Below are 24,119 nucleotides of genomic sequence, written 5' to 3'. Positions count from 1 at the left end.
GTGGCAGAGAGATAGGGAGAGAGAGACAATCCAAAGCAGGCTTGCACTGTCAAGCATGGAGCCTGTTGTGGGGCTTCAACCCACGAACCATGAGATCATGACATGAGCTGAAATCAAGAGTCAGATGCCCAACCGACTGAGCCACCCAGGCGCCCCTCTTTGTTTTACTTTTTTTTTTTTTTTTAATGTTTACTTATTTTTGAGAGAGAGAGAGAGAGCCCGAGTGAGGTAGGGGCAGAGTGAGATGGAGACAGAGGATCCAGAGAAGGCTCCGCGCTGACAGCAGAGAGCCCAGTGGGAGGCTCAAACTCATGAACTGTGAGATCATGACCTGAGCAGAAGTCAGATGCTTAATTGACTGAGCCACCCAGGCACTCCTTGTTTTACTTTTTTTTATCCCTAACTTGTTGAAAGGGGTGCCTCATTTATTTATTATTTTATTTTCATTAATATAAGCATTAAGTTTATGATTTATCTTCTGACCACTATACTTGTATGCCCTAGGTACTACTGAAAAATCATTTAATGTTTGTAATATTATGGTTTCTAGAGGTTATTTATTTATAAGTTTTCATTTAAATTCCAGTTAGTGAACATACAGTGTTACATGTAGTTTCAGATGTACAATATAGTGATTCAGCAATTCCATACATAAAACTCCTGTGTCTGGAGACACAGTGTTGGCAGGGGTTTGGGTTGGTCTTCTAAGGGAGGGGGCCCGCCACACTGAGACTGAGGCAAGCATGACTGAGAAGGGTGATTCTTCTGGAGTGTGTGTGTGTGTGCGCGCACGCATGTGGTTGATGTAAGCAAATTAGGTAGCCAGCATCTGTCCTGCTCTGTTTCCAGCAGGTGGCCCAGCATAAGCTGAGGAGTGGGGGAGGGAAATGGCACTAGCCAGTTCCTTTGTTCCTGGAGATGTCTCTCCCTGAATGCTGCTTCTTTGGGACACACCCCCAGAAGAGCAATTAAGCTCCCCACTGTGTGCTCCAGGTGCTCTTCAGATTGCTATTTCCACACTGTGTGTCCACATGCTGTTTGCCCTGTCTTCTCTCCAAGAGCAGTGCAATGCTCTCTGGGCTCTCCCCAGCCAAGCCCACTAACCTTTAAAACTCCAAGGTTTAAGCCTTGCTGGTTGTAAGAACTCATGAAATTCAGCCCCTCTTGTTTTCCAAGCCACTGTAATGGGGAATCATCTTCTCCATGTACTCCGCTGTGTGCTAGTCTGTCTCTCACCCTTCTCTCTACCCACTTACTCCCCACCATGGCTGCCAGGGTCTATTTCTCTCCCAACTACGTCTCCTCACTTCATACCTTCTTTGATGTGGCCTCTTCTCTACCTTTAGTTGTGGAGTTTGTTCTACCAGTCTTTAGGTTGATTTCTGGGGCAATTAGGATGATTTGATAGTTATCTAATAGTATTTGTGGGATGAGGAGAGCCTAGGTTCCTCCTACTCTACCACCATCTTCCTCCCTCTAGAAGTTTTCTTTATTTGGATTATATTTCCACAATTGACACAAGATTTATTTAGTAGATTGCTTGTTTACTTCCAAGTCAAAGTCTTGGTTCCCTCAATTTTCATCAATCTATTTTATTAAGCAGCCAAATAATGTTGTTTTATTTTACTTTTATTATATATACCTTGCTTTAGTAATAATGGAAAAATTATTCTTGGTCCCACTTGGTTAATCCACCACTTTTGATTTTCTTTAGGCTATCTGCTAACCTTTATTACCATCCTCTAGTGAACAGCCATGGCACCCATGGCACTTTGGTCCCCATGAAGATCTTTCTCCATATTATTGAGTTAGCATATTCTCTACTGCAGTTCCAAGTCTTTTTAAAATTTATTTTTATATTTTAATTTTTTTTTCTAGAGAGAGCGTGAACATGTGAGTAGGGGGAGAACGGCAGAGAGGGAAAGAGAGAGAGAGAGAGAGAGAGAGAGAGAATCCCAAACATGCTCTACACTCAGTGTGGAGCCCGACATGCGGCTTGATCCCCTGACCCTGGGATCATGACTTAAACCAAAATCAAAAGTTGGATGCTCAACTGACTGAACTGCCTAGGTCCAGGTCTTTCTGATCAAAATTTTATAAGCTTTATAGTATGGTATACTTGTGAATAATATCTGAAAAGTCTTTGAGATACTTTTCTAAGAAATGTAAGAATGGTTGGCTTTAGCTCTGCTAGTTTGGATATACTTTTATTCTCATATGAAATGGAGAATGGAGGAAACAATATAATGAGCCCATCCATGGATGGGAGGTAGATAGATACAGGAGATAAATACTGCATGATCTTGGAACTAAAAGGAAGAGGATTTAGGTGCCTGGCTGGCTCAGTCAGTTGAGTGTCTGACTTCAGCTCATGTCAAGATCTCAGTTTGTGAGTTTGAGTCCTGCTTGAGCCCCATTAAGCTCCACTCTCAGCACAGAGTCCCCTTCAGATCCTCTGTCTCCCTCTCTCTCTGCCCCTCCCCAGTCACGCTCTCTCTCAAATATAAAAATAAACACGAAAAAACAAAACAAAACAAGGATTGTATGGAAGAGGATTGGGTGGAATGAAATGTCTTATAAGTAGGGCCTTGTTATCCATGAGAAATTACTTGGATTTCATTCTAAGAAAAAAGACAAGCCATTAAAAAAAATTGTAAGTAGGGACTATCAAATCCTGATCTGCATCAGAATTAATCCAATAGAGACATTAAAAATATAGATGCCTGGGACCTACCCTATAGATGCTGATTCAGTCCATCTGGGTTGGTCACTGTACGTCAGTACTTTGCAACAACTTTCCCAGTTGATTCTGATCAACACCTAAATTTCAGAACCATGGACTTAACATTTTACCTTTTCATAACTTCTTTATCATATATACAGTCCTCTCATTCTCGGAGTTTCCTTCCTTTTCTTCAAATTTCCAATACCGTGTTAGCTATTGACTGCTGATATTCATTATTTTCAATTTATTTCCTCCATGTAATAATTTTATTTTTATGATACAGGGAAAATAAAATCATTGTTTCCCTTCTACTGTCCTTTCAGATTTGGAGTCCAGATGTGAGACAAAGACATTTTTAGGGGAAAAAAAGCCTCTCAATGCAAGGTAATGGAAGGAAAATCTTGACTTTGAGGATTCCCAATTCCAGAAATAACTGGCAAAATAAAAGCACGATTTAGGCAAGGGTCTCAAGACTGAGATCTTAGCTAAATGGAAATAATGGCTGGAAATGGAACCAATTATAAAAAAGCGTAAGTCTCTTATTCCACATCAGGGAATTTATTAGAGATATTCTATGGGATAAGGAATATGAGAACATCATTGATTATAGTTCAACTTTATTCGTGATGAGAGAATTCATTCTAGTGAGAAAATCTATGATTGTAAAACATAGGGAAAGCCTTTTTGTGTGCACAAATGGTGAAATGCATTATCTGAAAATTCCTGCTGTTATGAAACTTAGTAAGTGTCTGAAGTTTAAATGTTGTATATCCATAAAATGGAGTATTATTCAGCTATTAAAAAAAGAAATAAAGTACTGATTCATGCTAAAACATAGATGAACCTTGAAAATATTACCCTAATTTAAAGAAGCCAGACACAAAGGCCAAATATTGCATGATTTCATTTATATAAAGTGTTCAGAAGAGGTAAAACCACAGAGACAGAAAGTATATCAGTAGTTGTATGAGCACTGGGTGGTGTATGTAAATGATGAATCACCGAATTCTACTCCTGAAACCAATATTGGACTATATATTAACTAACTAAAATTGAATAAATAAAAAAAAAGAAAGTAGATTAGTGGTGATAAGGGGCTGGGAAGAGGAAAGAATGGGAAGACTATTAATGTTGATAGTGTTTTTTCCTGGGGTAATGAAAATGTTCTGGAATTGGTGGTAGTGATTGCACAACTTTGTGAATATACTAAAAATTACTGAATTTGGGGCGCCTGGGTGGCGCAGTCGGTTAAGCGTCCGACTTCAGCCAGGTCACGATCTCGCGGTCCGTGAGTTCGAGCCCCGCGTCGGGCTCTGTGCTGACGGCTCAGAGCCTGGAGCCTGTTTCCGATTCTGTGTCTCCCTCTCTCTCTGCCCCTCCCCCGTTCATGCTCTGTCTCTCTCTGTCCCAAAAATAAATAAATGTTGAAAAAAAAATTTTTTTTTAATTACTGAATTTTACACTTAAAGGGAGTAAATTTTATGGTTACATGAATTATATCTCAGTTAAAAGAGATTATTATATATATATATATATATATATATATATATATATATACATACACACACACACACACACACACACACACACACATGCACAACAGGCTGGAAGAGCATCACCCTCTAATAGGCATTTCACTTCCACAAAGCATTTATTAGCAAGATGACTGTTTTCTAAAACTACAAAAGTATATTTACAGCTAGTTAGAAAAACTATTGATTAAGTAATATGCAGGGCTTTTGGGTTTAGTAGAAATTTTAGAGATAATTAAAGAATTCACTGTTGAGAAACTACATGAATGTAAATAACGTAGGAAGAGCTTTAGGGAATTTAGAGTTCATATTGGTGATGAGTCTTATGAATTTATGGAATGTAGGAAGTCCTTTACCTATGGAAGATACTTTTGAGTATATCAGAAAAGGTTTCCTGATGAGACACTCTATGAAATATATAGAAATTTGCTTAATAGTAAGATTTGATTCACACATTAATGACAATCAGAACTTACATGTTGAGAAAACATATAAGAAATGTATCAAGGCTTAAAATTAAAAAAAAAAATTTAATGTTTATTTTTGAAGGAGAGAGAGACAGAGCATGAGCAGGGGAGGGGCAGAGAGAGAGGGAGACACAGAACCCGGAGTAGGCTCCAGGCTCTGGGCTGTCAGCACAGAGCCTGTTGCGGCTCTTGAACCCATGAACCGTGAGATCATGACCTGAGCTGAAGTTGAATGCCCAACCAACTGAGCCACCCAGGTGCCCCTTAAAAATTTTTTTAATGTTTAGTTATTTTTGAGTGGGGGGGGGTGGGGGAGAAAATGGGGGAGGGGCAAAGAGGGAGGGAGACACAGCATTGGAAGCAGGCTCCAGGCTCCCAGCTGTCAGCACAGAGCCTGATGTAGGGATTGAACTCATGAACTGTATCATGACCTGAACTGAAGTCAGACACTTAACTGACCAAGCCACCCAGGCACCGCTAAGGCTTTTACAACATTCCCTATATTTTTCAGATAGGGAAAATAAGAACAGAATTATTTTCAAAATTTTATTTTCTTTTTGAGAGAGCAAGAGTGAGCAGGGGAGGGGCAGAGAATCCCAAGCAGGCTCCATGCTGTCAGTGTGAAGCCTGACATGGGGCTCAATCTCACAAACCATGAGATCCATGACCTGAACCGAAACAAGAGTTGGACACTTAACCGACTAAGCCACCCAGGTGCCCCTCCTTGTTGCCATTCTTTACATAGAAGTAGAGGTACCTGGTCATAGGGAATAGATACATTCAACTTTATCAGATATTGCAAAATTGCTTTCCAGTTTATAATAGTATGTTCTGGTCAACTTGTGGAATATACTAGCTGTATAAACCTGTTTCTGGAATGTCTCTTCATGATTACTATTTGTATCTTTTTTTCATCTATTCCTTCTTTACCTATAGATTTATAAATTTACTTAAATGCATTTTCTGTATTCTGATTCTTCAGTTGTTACACAGGACACATTTATCTTCATTAAGTAGGACATATTTAATTTTCTCTGGAAATTAGTAGTTAGAACTTCACGTAGATAGAAGTTTCAAAATCGTAGAGTGTTGGATTCCTTTGGGTGTATTTGTTTGGGTTTCTTTAACTGATTGAATCCTGGGTCTTTCACCAAACTTAGAAGTTTTTATCCATTATTTCTTCATCTGTTTTTCAGCCCTGCACTTTCTCTTCTCCTTCCAGGAATCCAATGACATGGATGTCTGATTTTTATCTACCCCACCGCCCCCACCTCCCATTTCATTAAAAATAAAACAACAGAAAACAGCTTTTTTATCTCTGTTCAGATCAGATCATTTCTATTGCTCCACCTTCAAGTTTGCTGGATTCTCTCCTCTATAATCTCCATTTGGCTATTGAGCCCATTTGGTGAGTTTTAAATTTTGGTTATTGTATTTTTCAGTTCTAAAATTTCCATTTGGCTCTTTCTTTAATATCATGTTTCTTTACTGAGATTTCCTATTTTCCCTTTGTTTTAAGAGTGTTCTTAATTGTCCGGATATGTCATAAGAAGTAAAATTTCTGGGGCGCCTGGGTGGCTCTGTCGGTAAGCATCCGACTTCAGCTCAGGTCATGATCTCACAGCTCGTAAGTTTGAGCCCCCCATCGGGCTCTGTGCTGACAGCTCGGAGCCTGGAGCCTGCTTCAGATTCTCCCTCTCTCTCTGCCCCTAACCCATTCGCATTCTGTCTTTGTCTCTCTCAAAAAATAAATAAACATTAAAAAAAAAATGGAAGTGAAAACCACACTGAGATACCACTTCACACCCATTAGAATGATTTTTTTTTAAGGCAAAACAAAATGAGTGTTGATTAGGATGCAGAGAAATTGGAAGCATTGCTGGAGGAAACATAAAATGGTGCAGCCACTGGGAAAAACTGACATTTGACATTTCCTCAAAAAGTTAAACACAGAATTACCACCTGATCTAGTAATTCCACTTCTGATTATATACTGAAAAGAACTGAAAGCGGGGACACAAACATATTTGTATACCCACGTTTGTAAAGCATTCTTGACAGTAGTGAAAAAGTTGAAGCAACTCAAGAGTCCACTAAGAATGTTTATACACATTTTTGACTAATGTGGTAAATAGTGATTATTGAAGACATTATACTAAGTGAAAGAAGCCAGTCACAAAAGGACAAATATTGTATGTCTCTTATATGAGGTGTTTAGAGTAGTCAAATTCATAGAGATAGAAAATAGAATGATAGTTGTTAGGGATTGAGGGAGAGGGGAATGGGGAGTTCTTGTTAAATGGGTATGGATTTTCTTGAGTTTTTGACATGGATGGTGGTTGTACAAAAATGTGAATGTATTTAATGTTACAATTATACACTTAAAATGGTAAATTTTAGAGTTAACTATATTAACTATGTGAGGTGATGGATGTGTTATATTCATAATCATCCTATAATGTATATGCATATCAAATCATCACATTGTACACTCTAAGTATATATATTTGTCAGTTACTCCTTAGAAATGTAGAAAAGGTAACTTTTATGCATATTTTACAATAATAAAAAGAAAAAAGACACAAATAAGTTAAAAATGAAAGACAGAAAAAGACATTCCATGCAAATAGTAAAAGGTAGAAGGTGTTCCTTTACTAAATCAATCAAAATACATTTTAATTTAAGAATTGTTATAAGATAGGCATCTGGGTGGCTCAGTCGGTTAGGTATCTGACTTTGGCCCAGGTCATGATCTCATGGCTCGTGAGTTCAAGTCCCGCATAGGGTGAGCTTGAGCCCTGCTTCGGGTGAGCTCAAGCCCTGCTTCAGGTGAGCACAAACCCTGCTTCGGATGAGCTCGAACCCTGCTTCTGGAGAGCTCCTCTTCTCTCTCTCTGTCCCTTGCTCGCTTGTGCCTTCTTGCTCTCTCTCAAAAAAATAAAAAAAAGAATTGTTAAAAGACAAGAATTTCATTATATATTGATAAAAGAGTAAATTAAGAAGATATAACAAACATAAATCTATATGCACCAAACAACAAAGCCCCATAATATGTGACAGAAACATTGAGAGAGCTGAAGAGAAATAGAGCTTTCTGTAATAATAATTGGAGACATCAATATCCACTTCCACTCATGGACAGAACAATCACACAGATGATTAATAAAGAAACAGAATTTTGGTAACAGTATATTAGACCTAACAGACATATACAGAACACTCTACCTGCCACAGGATATTACACATTTTTCTCCAGTGCATATTAAACAACCTCCAAGATAGACCATATATTAGGCCACATTAAGTCTTAATACATTTTTAAAGTTTATAATCATACAACTGAAAGAAACTAGAAATCAGTAACAAGGGAAAGTTTGAAAATTCACAAATATATAAAAATTAACTCAGTCTTAAACAACCAATGGGTCAAGGAAGAAATCACAAGGGAAATTAGAAAATACTTTGGGATGTAAGAAAATGAAAACAGAATACTCCAAATTGTAATATATATAATTATTTATAATTATATTTCATTTCTAATAATTATATAAAATTATTACTATAACAAAGCATACAATGGGAAACATACACATACATTGAAAAGCTCTCAGGGGCACCTGGGTGGCTCAGTTGGTTGAGCGTCCAATTTCAGCTCAGGTCATGATCTCACAGTTTGTGAGTTTGAGCCCCACATTGGGGTCTGTGCTGACAGCTCACAGCCTGGAGGCTGCTTTGGATTCTGTGTCTCCCTGTCTCTCCGCCCATCCCCTGCTTGTGCTCTATCTCTCAAAAATAAATAAACATTAAAACAATTTTTTTAAAGATCTCAAATCACCAACTTAACTTTAACACCTTAAGGAACCAGAAAAAGAACAAACTAAACCCAAACTAGCAGAAGGAAGGAAATAATAAAGATTAGAGCAAAGATAAATGAAATAGAAATAGGAAAACAATATACATATATGATGTTTATTTTATTTTTGAGAGAGAGGAGTGGGGAGGGACAGAGAGAGAGGGAGACAGGGAACCCCAAGCAGGCTCCCCACTGTCAGCACAGAGCCCAACACGGGGCTCAAACCCATGAACCATGAGATGATGACCTGAGCTGAAATCAAGAAGAGTTGGATGCTTAACCAACTGAGCCATGCAGGTGCCCCCCAAACCATTATATTGACTAAGAAAAAGATGTTACTCAAATTACTAAAAACAATAGAAAGTGGAACATTACTATTGATTTTACAAAAATAAATACTATTGTAATAGAATGCTATAAACAGTTGTATAACACCAAATTAGATCACCTAGATATAATGGACAAAATCCTAGAAACACCCAATCCACCAAATAGGACTCATGAAGAAATAGAAAATATGAATAGCACTATAACCAGCAAGGAGATTGAATCAGTAATCAAAAATTTTTCAAAAAAGAAAAGCTTAGGACCAAATGGCTTCACTGGTGAATTCTACCAAAGAAGAGTTCACACTAGTCCTTTTCAAACTCTTTCAGAAAAATCAAGGAGGAAATACTTCCTAGTTCATTTGATGAAGCCAGCATTACCTTGATTTGTCAAAGAGCCAGGACAAAGATACTACAAAAAAGGAAAACTACAGAGTGATATACTTAGGAATATTGTAAAATCTGTCATAAAAATACTAGCAAATCAAATTTGGCAGGATATTAAAAGGATTGTACACCATGAACAAGTGGTTTTTATTCATAAGATACAAGGATTGTTCATTATGTGAAAACCAAATATAATATACCACATGATAGAATGTGGGAAAATACATGATTACCTCATTTGATGCAGAGAAAGCATATGGCAAAATTCAACACCCTTTCATGGTTAAAAAACAAAACAAAACCATAATTAAATTAAAAGCAGAAGGAAACTTCCTCAACATGGTAAGGACCATTATATGAAAAACCTGCTGCTAACATCATATTCAATAGTGAAAGACTGAAAGCTTTCCTTGTAAGATCAGGAGGAATATTAAGATGCCCATTTTTGATCTTTCTATTAAGCACAGTATTAGAAGTTCTAGCTAGAGCAAAAAAAAAAAAAAAAAAAAAAAAGAAGAAGTTCTAGCTACAGCAATCAGGCAAGAAAAAGAAAAGGCAGCCAATTGTGAAGAAAAAGTAAAGAATTTGTCCATAGATGATACTAGTTTTTGTTGAGGACTAAAAATTTCATTAAGAAGCTGGTGGATCATGGTCATGTTTGCTGTTTCTTAATGTTTTCAAAAGTTTTATAGTTCTTCTCTGAAGATGGCATGGCATGCTCCAGAACCAGAGAGGTCTACATTGCATGTTTCCTATTGTGGAGTTTCCTTGGTTGTGGAATCTGCCACATCTAAAATCCAAAGAGGCCAACCAGTCATTAATGCTTCTTGATGGTGGGAAGTGCAAGATGCAATACTGTATCCATTATTTCAGAGGGAATATTCTGGAATGCCTCAAACCACTATAACCCCAATATTATCACTGCTGTGGTGACATTTTAATCTTCATAATACTTATCTGTTTTGTTGTGTTTTACCAAACCCTCCAATCTGGTTACTATCTTTGCTAAACCAGTCTGATTAGGATGATTTCAGTCATGTAGTGGACCAGTATGTAGTCTGTGGGATGTCCAACTGGTCCAGATCTCTTTGAAATATGACAGAAGGAAGCTAAAATAACTTAGTTGTAGAGCCAGAATAAAAATGTGTAATATCCAGGGGCACCTGGGTGGCTCAGTTGGTTAAGCGTTCAAGTCATGATCTCATAGTTTGTGGGTTCAAGCCCCATGTCAGGCTCTGTGCTGATAGCTCAGAGCCTGGAACCTGCTTCAGATTCTGTGTCTCCCTCTCTCTCTGCCCCTCTCCCGCTTGAGCTGTCTCTCTGTCTCAAAAATAAATAAACATTAAAAAAAAATTTTTAGACGCAAAATCTCCATCCCAAGTGAATGTGAACTGTTTGTGATCCACCTTTCTGACAAGGATGGCCAATAGTTAGTTCAATGATTGGATAATGTATTTATTTTCTACTGCTGCACAAGAAATTACCACAAATTTATCTTGATAATACTCATTTTTGTTTCAGTCTGTCAGAAGTCTGGGGATAGTATATATATATGGGTTCTCAGAAGGCTGAAAACCAGTGCTTGTTGGGGCTGTGATTTCATCTGGAGGTAGAGATTCTCTTCCAATCTCACTTGGGTTGTTGGCACAATTCAGTTCCCTTCAGGTGTGTGACTGAGGTCCCATTTTAAAATTATGGGTTTTTTTTTTAATTTATTTATTTTGAGAGAGCATGTACAGGGTAGGGGCAGAGAGAGAGGGACAGAGAGATTCCCAAGCAGGCACTGCACTGTCAGCACAGAGCCCAACATGGGGCTCGATCTCACAAACTGTGAGATCATGACCTGAGCTGAGATCAGGAGTCAGATGCTTAACTGACTGAGTCATCCAGGTGCCCTAAGTCCCCATTTTCTTGCTGGCTGTTGACTCAGTGTCATTTTCATCTCCTAGAGGCCACCCTGAGGTACTAGCCACATAGCCCCAACCATAGCTCACAACATGGTTGTATGATTTTTTTTTTTCCAGGCCACCAGGAGTGTGTCTGCTGCTGTTTCTTCTCTCTTTTTAAAAAGCTCCCCAGTTAGATGAATAGTGGTAACAAGGTTGGATTCTTGTCTGCTATTGTACATTTGGTTTCTATGTCTATTATGTCCTTTTTCTTCCTCTATTTCTAATTTACCACATCCTTTAAGTGAATACTTTGTAATATTTTGATGTATCCAGTGACTTCTTGCTATATTGTTTTATTTAGTTTTTTTTTATAAAAAAATTTTTTTAATGTTTATTTTTGACAGAGAGAGAGAGAGAGACAGAGCATGAGTGGGGAGGGGCAGAGAGAGAAGGACACACAGAATCTGAAGTAGGCTCCAGGCTCTGAGCTGTCATCACAGAGCCCAACGTGGGGCTCGAACTCACGAACCATGAGATCATGACCTGAGCCGAAGTTGGACGCTCAACTGACTGAGCCACGCAGGCGCCCCTAGTTGTTTAGTTTTGATTACATAAATCTTGTTCTGGAGCTTATCAGAAGCAGTTTCAGATTTATGCTAACTTAAATCCAATAAGACAGAAATGTTAGACTCCCTATGGGTTTATTCTCTTTTCTCCATTTTTGATGTATTACTGTTTTACTACATCTGTGTCTATATCTCTACATACTACATCTGTGTTACAACTCTACAATACCTTGCTATGATCATTACTTTCTATAATTGTTTTTTTTTAACATTTTTTTTAACGTTTATTTATTTTTGAGACAGAGAGAGACAGAACATGAAGGGGGGAGGGGCAGAGAGAGAAGGAGACACAGAATCGGAAGCAGGCTCCAGGCTCTGAGCCATCAGCCCAGAGCCTGACGCGGGGCTCGAACTCACGGACCGCAAGATCGTGACCTGAGCTGAAGTCGGACGCTTAACCGACTGCGCCACCCAGGCGCCCCTATAATTGTGTTTTAAAGCTAATAGAATATGTATAGATTTATAGATTTTGTTGTATTTTCTTATTATTCTGGTTCTTATTTGTTCCTGTGGTTTTGAGTAACCATCTGGGCTCATTTCCTTATCTCCCTACTACAGCAGCATTGTTTTCCTCCCACCTCTTTTGTTCTTTTGTGCTGTTACCAGTATAGTAATATTACATATTAACATTTTATATTATTTTTCTAACACATTATTTACATGTTTTATAGAAATGCTTTTACATAAGACAACAAAGTAGAAAAATGTGCATTTGTATTGTATTTTATAATTACATAGTTACTTTTACAGGTGCTGTTTTTAATGTATATCAAAATTACAATTAGGGGTCATTTGCTTTCAGCTTGAAGAAATTAGTAATCTCTTAAAGCTGGTGACAAAGCCTCTCAGTTGTTTATCTTGGAATAAACAAGGCTTTATTTAGCCTTCATTAAAAAAAAAACGCTTTTAATTTTTATTTACTTTTGAGAGAGAGAGAGAAAGAGAGAGAGAGAGAGAGCAAGAGCACAAGCAGGGGAGGGACAGAGACAGGGAGACACAGAATGTGAAGCAGGCTCCAGGCCCTGAGCTGTCAGCACAGAGCCCAATGCGGGGCTTGAACTCACGAACTGAGGTCATGACCTGAGCTAAATACTCAACTGACTGGGCCACCCAGGTGCCCTTAGCTTTCATTTTTTAAAGCCACTCTGGCTGGGTGTAGGATTCTTGGTTAAAAGGCATTTGTCTTTCAGGACTTGGAATTTGTCTCCCCACTCCCTTCTGGCCTCCATTGTTTCTGATGTGAAGTCAGCCATTAATCTAGTTGGGGCTCCCTTTTAAGTGATGAGTTCTTTTTCTCTTGGTGCTTTAAAGACGTTTTCTTTGCTTTGTTTTCAGCATTTTTACCCTGATATGTTGGTGGATTCCTTTGTGTTTCTACTACTTTGAATTTGTTGAACTTCGTGGACACATAAATTATGATGACTATTAAACGAACATTAGTTTACTGGAGCACAGACTGCTGGATGGGGAGTCATGGTTCAACAACAGAACACAGGAGAAATTGAAATAGAGAAGTGCATTACATGTCTTGGAGGAAGTACACAAGAGGCCAGATGGGAAGGTCAAGGCAGAGTGCAGACAGAGAAAGTACAACATGGGGACATGGCTTTATTACAGTGGAGTGCTTTATGGTTCCTGGGCTGGGGCTGGATTGGTCAATACAAACCAAAAGAATAGTATTTTAGTAAGACTCCCACAGGAGTCTTATCTAAGGGGCACATACAGATGCTGGTAGCCTGAGGAGACTTGATCAGAAGGCTGTTGGGAAATCATATCAGGAACTTTCATTTGCTGTGACTCTGCAGGCTGCTACCTAGGGTATGTGCTTATATGAGGGGGTTAGTGTCAGTTGAAGATTTTGGCAAGACACTTAACCAAACGAAATGTATGCCAAAGCAGCAATATTAGTTTAGCTAATGAGTAAATAATAGCTAATAATAATAGCTTAGCTAAACTCTCATTATTATTGTCAATAAATTTGGGAAGTTTTGAAGTTTTTGTAATGCTTTTTTTTCGAAACCTCTCTGTTCATTCTGGTATTCCCGTTATGCATATAATGGTGCACTTCACTAGTGCCCCACATTTCTCTGTTCATTTTTCCTTATTATTTTTTCTGTGCTTCAACCTGTATACTCACTAGTGACCTATCTTCAAGTTTGCTAATTCTTTCTTCTGCTAATTCAAATCTTTTGAACCCTTCTAATGAAATTTTCAATTCTAGGATTTCCATTTTCTATCTTTGTGGTACTTGGCTGGCTTAGTTGGTACAGCATGTGACTCTTGATCTCAAGGTTGTGAATTCACACCCCACATTGGGATGGAACCTACTCAAAAATTTTTTTCTATCTTTATTGCCACACCTTACTTGATGTAGCATTGCCACTATTTCTTTAATCATGATTCCCTTTTGTTCTTTGAATATATTTATAATGGCTTCTTTGAAGTCTTTGTCTATTAAATCTGACATCTGGTTGCTCTATTAGGCAGTCTGTTTTTCTTTTTTCCAAAGCAGGAGTCATATTCTGTAGTTTCTTTGCGTGTCTTATAAATTTTCTGTTGGCAAATAAGACATTTTAGATAATATATTGTTATTTCTGCATTCATCTGCTTAGGAAAATGTCAGAGGAGAAGGATATCCTCAAGAAAAGATAGAAGTAAGGCTTGAGATATTCCATGGCTACAAAGACCAGTTAGGGGTGTAAATGGACCAAAAAAGAAAAAAAAATAATAAAGATGTTTTTTAAAAGTAAAAAGGATACAAGGTTTGATTCTGGGAAACTACTGTTTGGCTTCATGGTTTAAAACTTGTTCAAAAGTACAACATTCATTTGGGCTTTATGATAGAATATCTGTTGTATATTGCATCACTTTCTTTCCTGCCTCAATGTGGAAATTAAAGAGGGAGGAATAGGCAAACCGGGAATATAGAAGGGCTGACCTATTGCAGCTCTAGGTACTGTCACTCCTAGTTGGTGGGAAAAAGAGAGCAAGAGAAGGGGAAATAGTTTTGAATGTTTGGTCTCATGAATACTTTGCAACCTCTCATTATTTTACTGTATTTTAGGGCTTTTTCATATAAAATTTGTATACACTGTATACATAGGTATGAAAAATATCAACTGACCTTATTAGTTAAGTACCCCTTAATATGCTCCAGCACTAAGCAAACATTAATTCATTTTGTCTACATATTTACCTTTCCTGGATATCTCCTGTAAAAGGAATTATACAACATGCGGTACTTTGTGACTAGTTTCTTTTATTTACCATAAAGTTTTGAAGATTCAAGTTATAGCATGTATCCTTTTCATTTCTTTTTATTGTTGAATAATGTTACCTTGTATGGGTATGCCACATTTTGTTTATCCATTCATCAGTTGATGGATATTTGGGTTGTTTCCATGTTTTGGCTGTTATGAATAATGCTGCTGTGAACATACGTACATGTTTTATGTGGACATATATTTTCATTTCTCTTGATTATATACATGGGGGTGGAATTGTGGATCTATGTTTACCCATTTGAGGAACTGCCAGATTCTTTTCCACAGTAACTGCACCATTTTATATTGTCTAGTTGTGTATGAGTTTTGATTTCCCCATGTCCTTGCCAATACTCATTACCTTTATATTTGATTCTAGCACATCCTTGTGTGTAGTATCTTATTATTTTGCTTTCCAATTCGCTATTGGCTAAAGGTCCTGGGATTTTATTATACCTTTATGCATAAAGAAAATAAACAGAATTCCCTTAACATAAAAATATTTTAACTATTTATGGCTTTCAATAAAACACAGATGACAGTTTAAACATTATTACCTGGGCAGCAAATAATGAAATAAATAACTAATAGGTTTACAGATTTAGAAAGTAAGGGACAGGAGAGCGAGGCTAATATTCATTTAATGTTCTCAATTTAACACTTTATTATATCAGTTTCTTTGAAATAAATTTTATGACAACGAATGGTATTAATTCCTCTGCAGCTCCACAGGGAGAGGGAGGACATGGCCTTCCTATTTTTCTAAGATTATTTTTTACTACTGTTCATTAGGTGGGTCTCCCTTCTTAGGCTAAGACATTAACTTGTTTGCATTGTAATACAAAACAGGACTGGAAAGCTCAAAATATAAGGAAATGGAAAGTGCACAAGATAATTTTTAAAAATGTTTATTTATTTGGGGGCACCTGGGTGGCACAGTCGGTTAAGCGTCTGACTTCAGATCAGACGATGTCAGTTTGTGGGTTCGAACCCCACGTAGAGCTCTGCACTGACAGCCCAGAGCCTGGAGCCTGCTTCGGATTCTGTGTCTCCCCCCCCACCTCAAAAATAAACATTTAAAAATAACTAATAAATAAATGCTTATTTTGAGAGAAAGAGCACATGCACATGTGTGAGTGGGGGGGAGGGGCAGAGAAAATCCCAAGCAGCATCAGTGCTGTCAGCTCAGAGCCCAACATGGGGCTCCATCTCATGAACCATGAGATCATGACCTGAGCTGAAACCAAGAGTCAAATGCTTAACCAATGGAGCCACCTAAGATGCCCCTGCAGAAGATAACTTTGTTAAGACACAATGTAATGCAGAGCATATAATGTTTGCAATCAGGATGACATTTCACTTTCCATCTTGCACAATCCTGTCTTTGCCTAATTTCTCACTGTTACCTCTTCTGCCTCATGATGAACATCTGAGCATCCTAAACAATGTGGCATGTAAATTAAGAAACCATATATACTGATACTCAGAAGACATAGGGTAAATGTAAGATGTTGTTTACAGATCCATAGTTACTGACGCAGTTGGGAACTGAGCTGTGTATTATTAACCATCATATCCAGTGACGGATCCAATGAGGATCCAGGCTCTCACTACCCACAAAAACTCAACCTCCCATGTTGCCACTGCTAAAGAATAAACAAAGGGGGCATGTCAATGTGATTAAAAGTAATCAATTAGCAGGAATTCATATTAATCTCTTTGGGTGTGCGTAGTTGCCTTATGCTATACAGTTTTCCAGCTATTTTTAATTTTAGTTTTGTGTGATACAAGTGGAAAAACACTAATTTACTGAATGACTACATTACAAGCACTTTATATTCTTTATAAACTCCTTTGTATACTTTGTAAATACCCCTTCGTTTAGACATGGTAGGTAGAGCACTGGCATGTCTATCTTCATACTTTATCTGAAGAGAATGAGTCTCAGTGATATTAAAATAAAAATAGGGATACAACTAAAAATGGTGCACGTGGAGACTGGAATCTAGATCTGTTTGACCGCAGAACTCATGAACATTATCCTGTAACTGACTGTCTCCACATGAGCTTGAATCTGGGAATATCTGCTGGCCAGGAGGTAGCCCGTTTCTACATCAAATTATACAAAAACTTCATATTCATCCTTTAGCCCCCATAAACCTCCAAACTGGCAGTAATGGGAAGGCAGGGAGTGGAAGGTGAAAGGCCTGAATATTTAACCAATTCTCTTTCGTCTTCTTCTCTGCAGTCAGCATTTGGGTTTATTTTTCCAAATACACAGACTAAGAAAGGCAAGGACACTGCACTTTAGCCTCAACAAGTGACATGCTATTCTACTGAGTCTTTATCTTCCAAGAGCTGTTGCCAGGCCTCCTTTTAGCTCCATATCCCATCTCCCCAGTTTCTTTTTAATCAAGCTTATACTTCTTATGCTACACTTTGATTTCTGTTGGATCATGTTTTCTTTATTCCCCTTTTCTACTGGATTAAAAACTATTCTATTTCTTTTATAGGGTACCCTTAAATTTTTAACTTGTATCTTTGATTTGTAATTAGTGGGCATCTCCAGAAACACTTTAGAATGCTTTAAGTACTTTTTTTCTATTGTTATCTGGTGATTTTAATCTAATTTGTTTTGAAATGCCATTAAAATTAATAATTATTGTTTAGTATATGCTTACATTTTCCAACAGTTAGCGATTTTATCTCATTCAGTCTTTCCAGGTTTAACTTACTTCTTGCCAATGTACATCCTTTAGAAATTCTCCAGTGAGGGGCGCCTGGGTGGCGCAGTCGGTTAAGCGTCCGACTTCAGCCAGGTCACGATCTCGCGGTCCGGGAGTTCGAGCCCCGCGTCAGGCTCTGGGCTGATGGCTCAGAGCCTGGAGCCTGTTTCCGATTCTGTGTCTCCCTCTCTCTCTGCCCCTCCCCCGTTCATGCTCTGTCTCTCTCTGTCCCAAAAATAAATAAACGTTGAAAAAAAAAAATTAAAAAAAAAAAAAAAAAAAAGAAATTCTCCAGTGAGTCTATGAAAGAAAAGGGTGGATAGTATTGAATTTATGTCCAAAGGAAGGCTTCGGACACTATTCCTTCTTTTACTGAGATTCAAGGTCTATTCTATCCGTAGGCTCTTGTCATCATGGACCCGCTCCTGTTGTCCTTTCTCTTCTCCAGTGCTTTGTGTATAGAAAGCAGGCTTTCCCATCTGCTCTTTCAACCCTAGGTTACTTCTATACTTTTGGTGCCTATTATAGAGTGGAGGCATATAAACGGGACAAGGCATTCCTGGCATATGACTACATGGGAGAGGAGAAACATGATCCAGAAGGGTGAGCTGGAGAGAAAGAAGGACGCTGTGATATGGGACCTCCCTTCTCACCATATATTAATATATTATTAATACATGTATTAATATGTACACAATAATAATACATATTAATACAATAATTAGCAATACATATTAATAAAATATAATAATAATGCATATATTAATATTGTAATCTGATTTTACCTCCACCTTTACTGAAAAACCAAGGTCTGTGGACATGATGAAGTCTTTCCCTTGTATGGGCTCCCCTACACACTCACTACTTAGACATCAAATCACTGTCTAGGTAAGATTGGTTCATTCAAGGAATATATAGTTACTTAATTCAAGAGAATGTATGTTTGTGGGCATGAGAAAGGAGATGCTGAGTGAAATACTCAATAAGTGAACAGTATTTAAAATTAGAAGAACTTGGAGAAGGCAGAGGTTTATCTGGTGAGAATAAAAGGAAATGACCAGTTTCTTGAAAGGGAATACTATCTCCGGGAAGTTTCAAGATAGGAAAATGCTCATAAATGCTAGAGGGGAAAAGAATATTTCAGAAAAGAGAGAAGAAACAACATCTCACCTGAGGTATTTCTTTAAGATTTGCAAGAGAGGACCTTTTTTCTTTTGGATACTTTGTTAGGAAAGTGAAAAGGGAGAGAGAAGAGAGGCAAAAGTAGTCATGTAAAATCCCACTTCCCTTAAATGTTTCCATAATAACTTGGTTAAATCTGCCTAGTTCAGCAGTAAACATTTACTATTAAGTATTAAGAATCATTATGTTAGGGGTTGCCTGGGTGGCTCAGTCGGTTAAGTGCATTGGACTCTTGATTTCAGCTCAGGTCATGATCTCATGGTTCGTGAGTTCAAACCCCACATTTGGCTCTGCACTGACAGCATGGAGACTGCTTGGAATTCTCACTTTTCTCCTCTCTCTCTGCCCCTCTCCCACACTCTCTCAAAATAAATACATAAACATTAAAAAAAAAAAGAATCATTATGTTAGGGGCACCTGGGTTGCTAAATCGGTTAAGTGTCCAACTTTAGTTCAGGTGATGATCTCCCGGTTCATGAGTTCAAGCCCCACATTGGGCTCTCTGCTATGAGCACAGAGCCTGTTTCGGATCCTCTGTACCCACCTCTCTCTGCCCCTTCCCTGCTTGTTCTCCCTCTCTTTCTCAAAAATAAATAAACATTAAAAAAATAAACATCCTCCACATTAAAAAAAATCATTGTTAAATATTAACTACTCAATAATAAAGGTTTGAGTAATAGAGGAGAAACTGATTATGTAGTTTTCTACGCTATAGGCTCCAGTCATATGGAAAAAAAATTTTCCTTTATATGAACTTTCAAATATTGATTTTTATAGTAAATATTTTTATTAGAGAATAAGACTGACTTTGTGATGAGTATTTCAGATACTTTTCCTTGACTCAGAATGTCTGAAAAGTTATTAAATCACCCATGATTTCATCTAGGAACGGGGCGGGGGAGGGAGAAATCCCTCGATCTGTTAAAAGAAGTACAGAGATAAGTATTTTTCTTGTGTGCTACCTATTGAATCCTGGTCATTTCAACACATTAGAATTAGTTAATATGGCATTCCAGGTATATAATCCTATCACCTGTAATTTTACCTCTTACTTACCAATTCTTTTTTATAAAAATAATGTGTAAGTCTAATGTGTACCATGTTATGATGTGATACGTGTATACACTATGAAATGATTGTCACCATAAAGTTAGTTAACACCTCCATCCTCTCATATAATTATCTTTTTTGGTTTTGTGGTGATAACATTTAAGATCTAATCTCTTAACAACTTTGAAGTACATAATACACAGTATTGTTCATTGTAGTCACCACACTGTACCTTAGATTCTCCAGAACTTATCTTTTGTATCCTTTGACCAACATCTCTCCATTTCTCCTACCCTCGTAACCCCATGGCAACCACCATTCTACTATTTCAATGACTTTTTTAAAAAAAGATTCTGCATGTAAGAGAGATCATACAATATTTGTCTTTCCAGAGAAGACACTTAGCATATGCCCTCAGGGTCCATCCAGGTGGTCACAAATGGTAGGATTTACTTCATTAAAAAATTTTTTTTAACGTTTATTTATTTTTGAGAGACAGAGAGAGAGACAGAGCACAAGTTGGGGAGGGGCAGAGAGAGGGAGACACAGAATGTGAAGCAGACTCCAAGCACCCAGCTGTCAGCATAGAGCCCAATGCAGGGCTCCAACCCACAAACTGTGAGACCATGACCTGGGCTGAAGTTGGTCGCTTAACTGATGGAGCCATCCATCCTCCCCAGATTTACTTCATTTTAAAGGCTGAATAAATACTCCATTGTGTATATATACACCACTTTTTCTTTATTCATTCATCCATCAGTGGACACTTTGGTTGATTCCATGTCTTGGCTATTGTGAAGAATGCTACAGTGAATATGGGAATGCAGATTTCTTTGATATCCTGTTTTCATTTCCTTTGGATATCTCTATACTGCTATTTTACTTGATTAGAAACAGTCATAATTCCATAAGCAGAATCAAAATGACACATACCTTACTAGATACATAGTGTTTCTCAGTAGTCAATACCACTTACATAGTGATCTAAATTAATAGTCACCATGGCGTGGAGTAAGTACACAAAATCACGATAAATAAGAGTTGGTACATACTCATTGGGTCTCCTATGTCTCACCCACTTCACAAAGCCACAATCCCATAGGATCTTACATCACATTCATAACTCCGCTAAGTCCATCTCATAATTCCATACAAGACAGCAAATCAAACTCGAAAACCACTTACTCCACAGTTACATAGAGCCTCAAACACAAGTCACTAACAACTAATTATTCTGCAAGGTTTATCAACTTTTTAGACAGTTAAATGTAAACTGAATTATTACCCAGCTTTTTTTTCTTCTAGGTATTACCCCAGGAGAAATGGAAACATGCCAGCTTTATACATAATATGTAAAACCTGGAAATACAACAAATGTTCACCAAGAGAAAAATGCATACACAAATTGTGACATTCACACAATTGAATGTTGTTCAGAAATGAAAAGAATGAACTACACATTAATAAACCTTACAAAACTAGGATGTGAAAAAGAATTGCAGAACTGACAGAACTAAAATGTGGGCATGTATATCAGAACTATTGCGGGGGCATCTAGGTGAAGCCTCCCAATTCGCCTCAGGTCATGATCTCATGGTTTGTGAATTCGACCCCCCCCCCCCCCCGGGGCTCTGTCTTGACAGCTCAGAGCCTGGAGCCTGCTAAGGATTCTGTGTCTCCTCTTTCTCTCTGCCCCTACGCCGCTCGCGCGCGCTCTCTCTCTCTCTCTGTCTCTCTCAAAAACTTAAAAAAAAAAAAAAAAAAAAAAAGAACTTTGGCTGTCTATGCTGTGAGACTGGAAAAGGACACGAGAGAACTTCCTGGCAGCGATGGTATAAAATACACACCAGGGCAGGCATACACATACCCAGCGTCTGCTATATGCCAGACGCCATTCTGGGTGCTGGGGCTTTCTCAAGGGGCAAAAACTGACAAAACTCGTCATCTCTGGTTCACGACCACGGGGTCCCGCACACACAGGCCTGAGTGAAGAGAAACCTCGACAGGCACCGGCTCCCGTTTCTCACCTCAGCCTTCCTGCCCGAACTGCAGTACCCTCCTCAGCCCTTCTCGGCCCGACATCCCTCAGCACGGATTCATTTGCCTCCCGGGCCCTCCTCAACCTGGATCCGATTCCCTCAACGCTCCTGGGTTAGGGTTTCCGGTTCTCTCCCGGTCTTCCCAGACTCAGGCTGCCTCCGTTTTCCTCCTTGCCCCGCCTCTGGCAGGCTTCCGCTTCCCTTTACTTTCCTCCCTGCTCAGGTTTCCGATTACTTTCTCGGCTTGGGCTCTAGTTCATGCAAAGACCTCTCGCTCCCACGAAACCATCACCCGGCTCTTTCATGTTTTAAGAACCGCCACCGGCAACCTTCCGCGGACGACGAAAGATCAGCCCACCCGGAACTCTCAGGAGTTTCGGGGGCGTGACGTGGAATTCGCGACGGTTGTACTCTGCCGCGCTCGAAAACCAGAACATTTTTTTTTAGTGTTGGACTACGTTTCCCACAGGCCCCAGGGCCACGAATGGACTTCGACTTTTGGTTCCGCTTCCGGTATCTTCGTGGTTGTTGGGTTTTGCCTGGTGAGTTAAGGTGATCCAGGTCCGGTTGCGGGAGGAGCTCGCGGTATGGAGGTCCTAAGCTCCCGGGGCGCGGGTAAGGCAGATGGAGCCAGGAGCCTTGTCCCGGTGTTTGCGTAAACCTCGCACGACGGTGGTTTCGGGCGTTATTGTCTGTGACAAGTTCGTTGTGAACTCTTAGTGCACACGCCTGCATGCGTGTGAGTGAGAGTGTGTGTGACAGGCCCTGGAGTGCCCAGACTGGTATACGATAAGGCTAGTGGGACTGTCAGTACACAGTCTACGGTGACGAAAGGTGTCTGATACTGTGACCGAGTGATCCTGTGACAGCTGGGTTGTAACCGAATGTGAGTTTGAACGCAGTGGGTAGGATTTTTTTAAAATTTCCCCAGTAAACCTGTAGGAGTGCTTCACACAGAGGGGATATTGGGGAAGTGAGTGTTGCCCACCCAGGGTCCACTGTAGGTTCCATGGTTACTTGGAAGTGTTTCCCTGGATTCTCCTCTGTTCTTACATCTTAGAGCCAGTTTGATCTATCTATAAAGAAATAGACATCAGAGGGGAAGTCATTGCTTTCAGAACCACAGTGTGCCCCCTAGAAACTGCTGTGAACTTAGATTCCAGCGCTGTTTATAGGTATGGCCTTTAAGTGTGACACTGTTAAAAGTCAGCAGTATTCTATTTATCTCTTATTCCATCTAGATATATTTGTGGTGGGTCATGGGTCATGTCTGATGGTGGACAGTGTGTTGTTTAGCCTGTCCAGAACCTCAAGGGTCCCTTCTTGGTCTTGTAGTTCTGCAAGAGAAGCCTCCTGAAGTAGAGGAGAGTGTTGCTACTTAACAGCGCGTTCAAGGTCAGTTCGTGTTTACTTTTTGTTCTGTCATATATATTTGCTTTACAGAACATAAAATATTTGCTTTCCTTCTAGATTGTATGACCTAATTGTGACCCATCCATTTACCTGATCCCTAGGTGGTTGCCCCTTCCCAGTTAATAACAGGACCATAGGGATGGGTCCCCTTCTTTTCCAGTGCTTTTCCTTTTCCTTCCCAGTTAATATTCATATACATATTGGTAATTATTCATTTTCCTCATGTGCTGTTTTCTTTCCTAAAGATGGTACAGAAATAGAACTAGTTGAACTCTTCGAGGATAAACTAAGGACTTTAGAGTGTGTTTTGTCAAGGAAGAGACTGGTGGTTAGGTAGAATAACACACCAGACACCTTTGATTTTATTCACAGACTTGATTTTCAAACAAAGGAAGGTAGGAAATGGTTTCATTGATTTTAGTAAGACATTTTAGGAGTAGGAATATGATTGGAGTTTGTGAAGAGAGGTCTGTGTGAACAAGGGCAGGGAGTTTTTCCTGAGAATCCAATCGCTTGGAGTGGTGAGAACTAAGTCTTGAGATTTGGCAGTATGACTTTTTCAGACCACATACTGTGAGAGGCTGCATAATATAACGGTATTTGAATCTAAAGGTAATATAATGCAAGCCACTTGTGTAATT

General features: G+C 38.9%; 2 protein-coding genes across 5 annotated transcripts in view; one reads left to right on the top strand and one right to left on the bottom strand.

The window, feature by feature from the left end:
- The window catches only part of LOC124511173 (zinc finger protein 568), a 389,983-nt gene that overhangs the window by 41,848 nt on the left and 324,016 nt on the right, over positions 1 to 24,119 (bottom strand). The window lies entirely within an intron of this gene.
- The window catches only part of ZNF260 (zinc finger protein 260), a 143,267-nt gene continuing 141,546 nt past the window's right edge, over positions 22,399 to 24,119 (top strand). The window contains exons 1-2 of one of the 4 annotated variants that reach the window (XM_047078160.1): positions 22,399 to 22,607; positions 23,401 to 23,460. The gene's annotated coding sequence lies outside the window, so the exon portion shown is untranslated. Of the gene's footprint in view, positions 22,681 to 23,400; positions 23,461 to 24,119 lie in introns of all 4 variants that reach the window. The other 3 variants (XM_047078159.1, XM_047078161.1, XM_047078163.1) reach the window with 3 other exon arrangements.

This window comes from Lynx rufus, unplaced genomic scaffold (assembly GCF_022079265.1).
Source record: "Lynx rufus isolate CCGP_SWC_20201006 ecotype Redwood Valley unplaced genomic scaffold, mLynRuf1.p SCAF_16, whole genome shotgun sequence".
In the NCBI taxonomy this organism is placed as follows: domain Eukaryota; kingdom Metazoa; phylum Chordata; class Mammalia; order Carnivora; family Felidae; genus Lynx; species Lynx rufus.
Note: the sequence above shows the minus strand (reverse complement) of the source record. Positions and strands in the feature narration are given on the sequence as shown.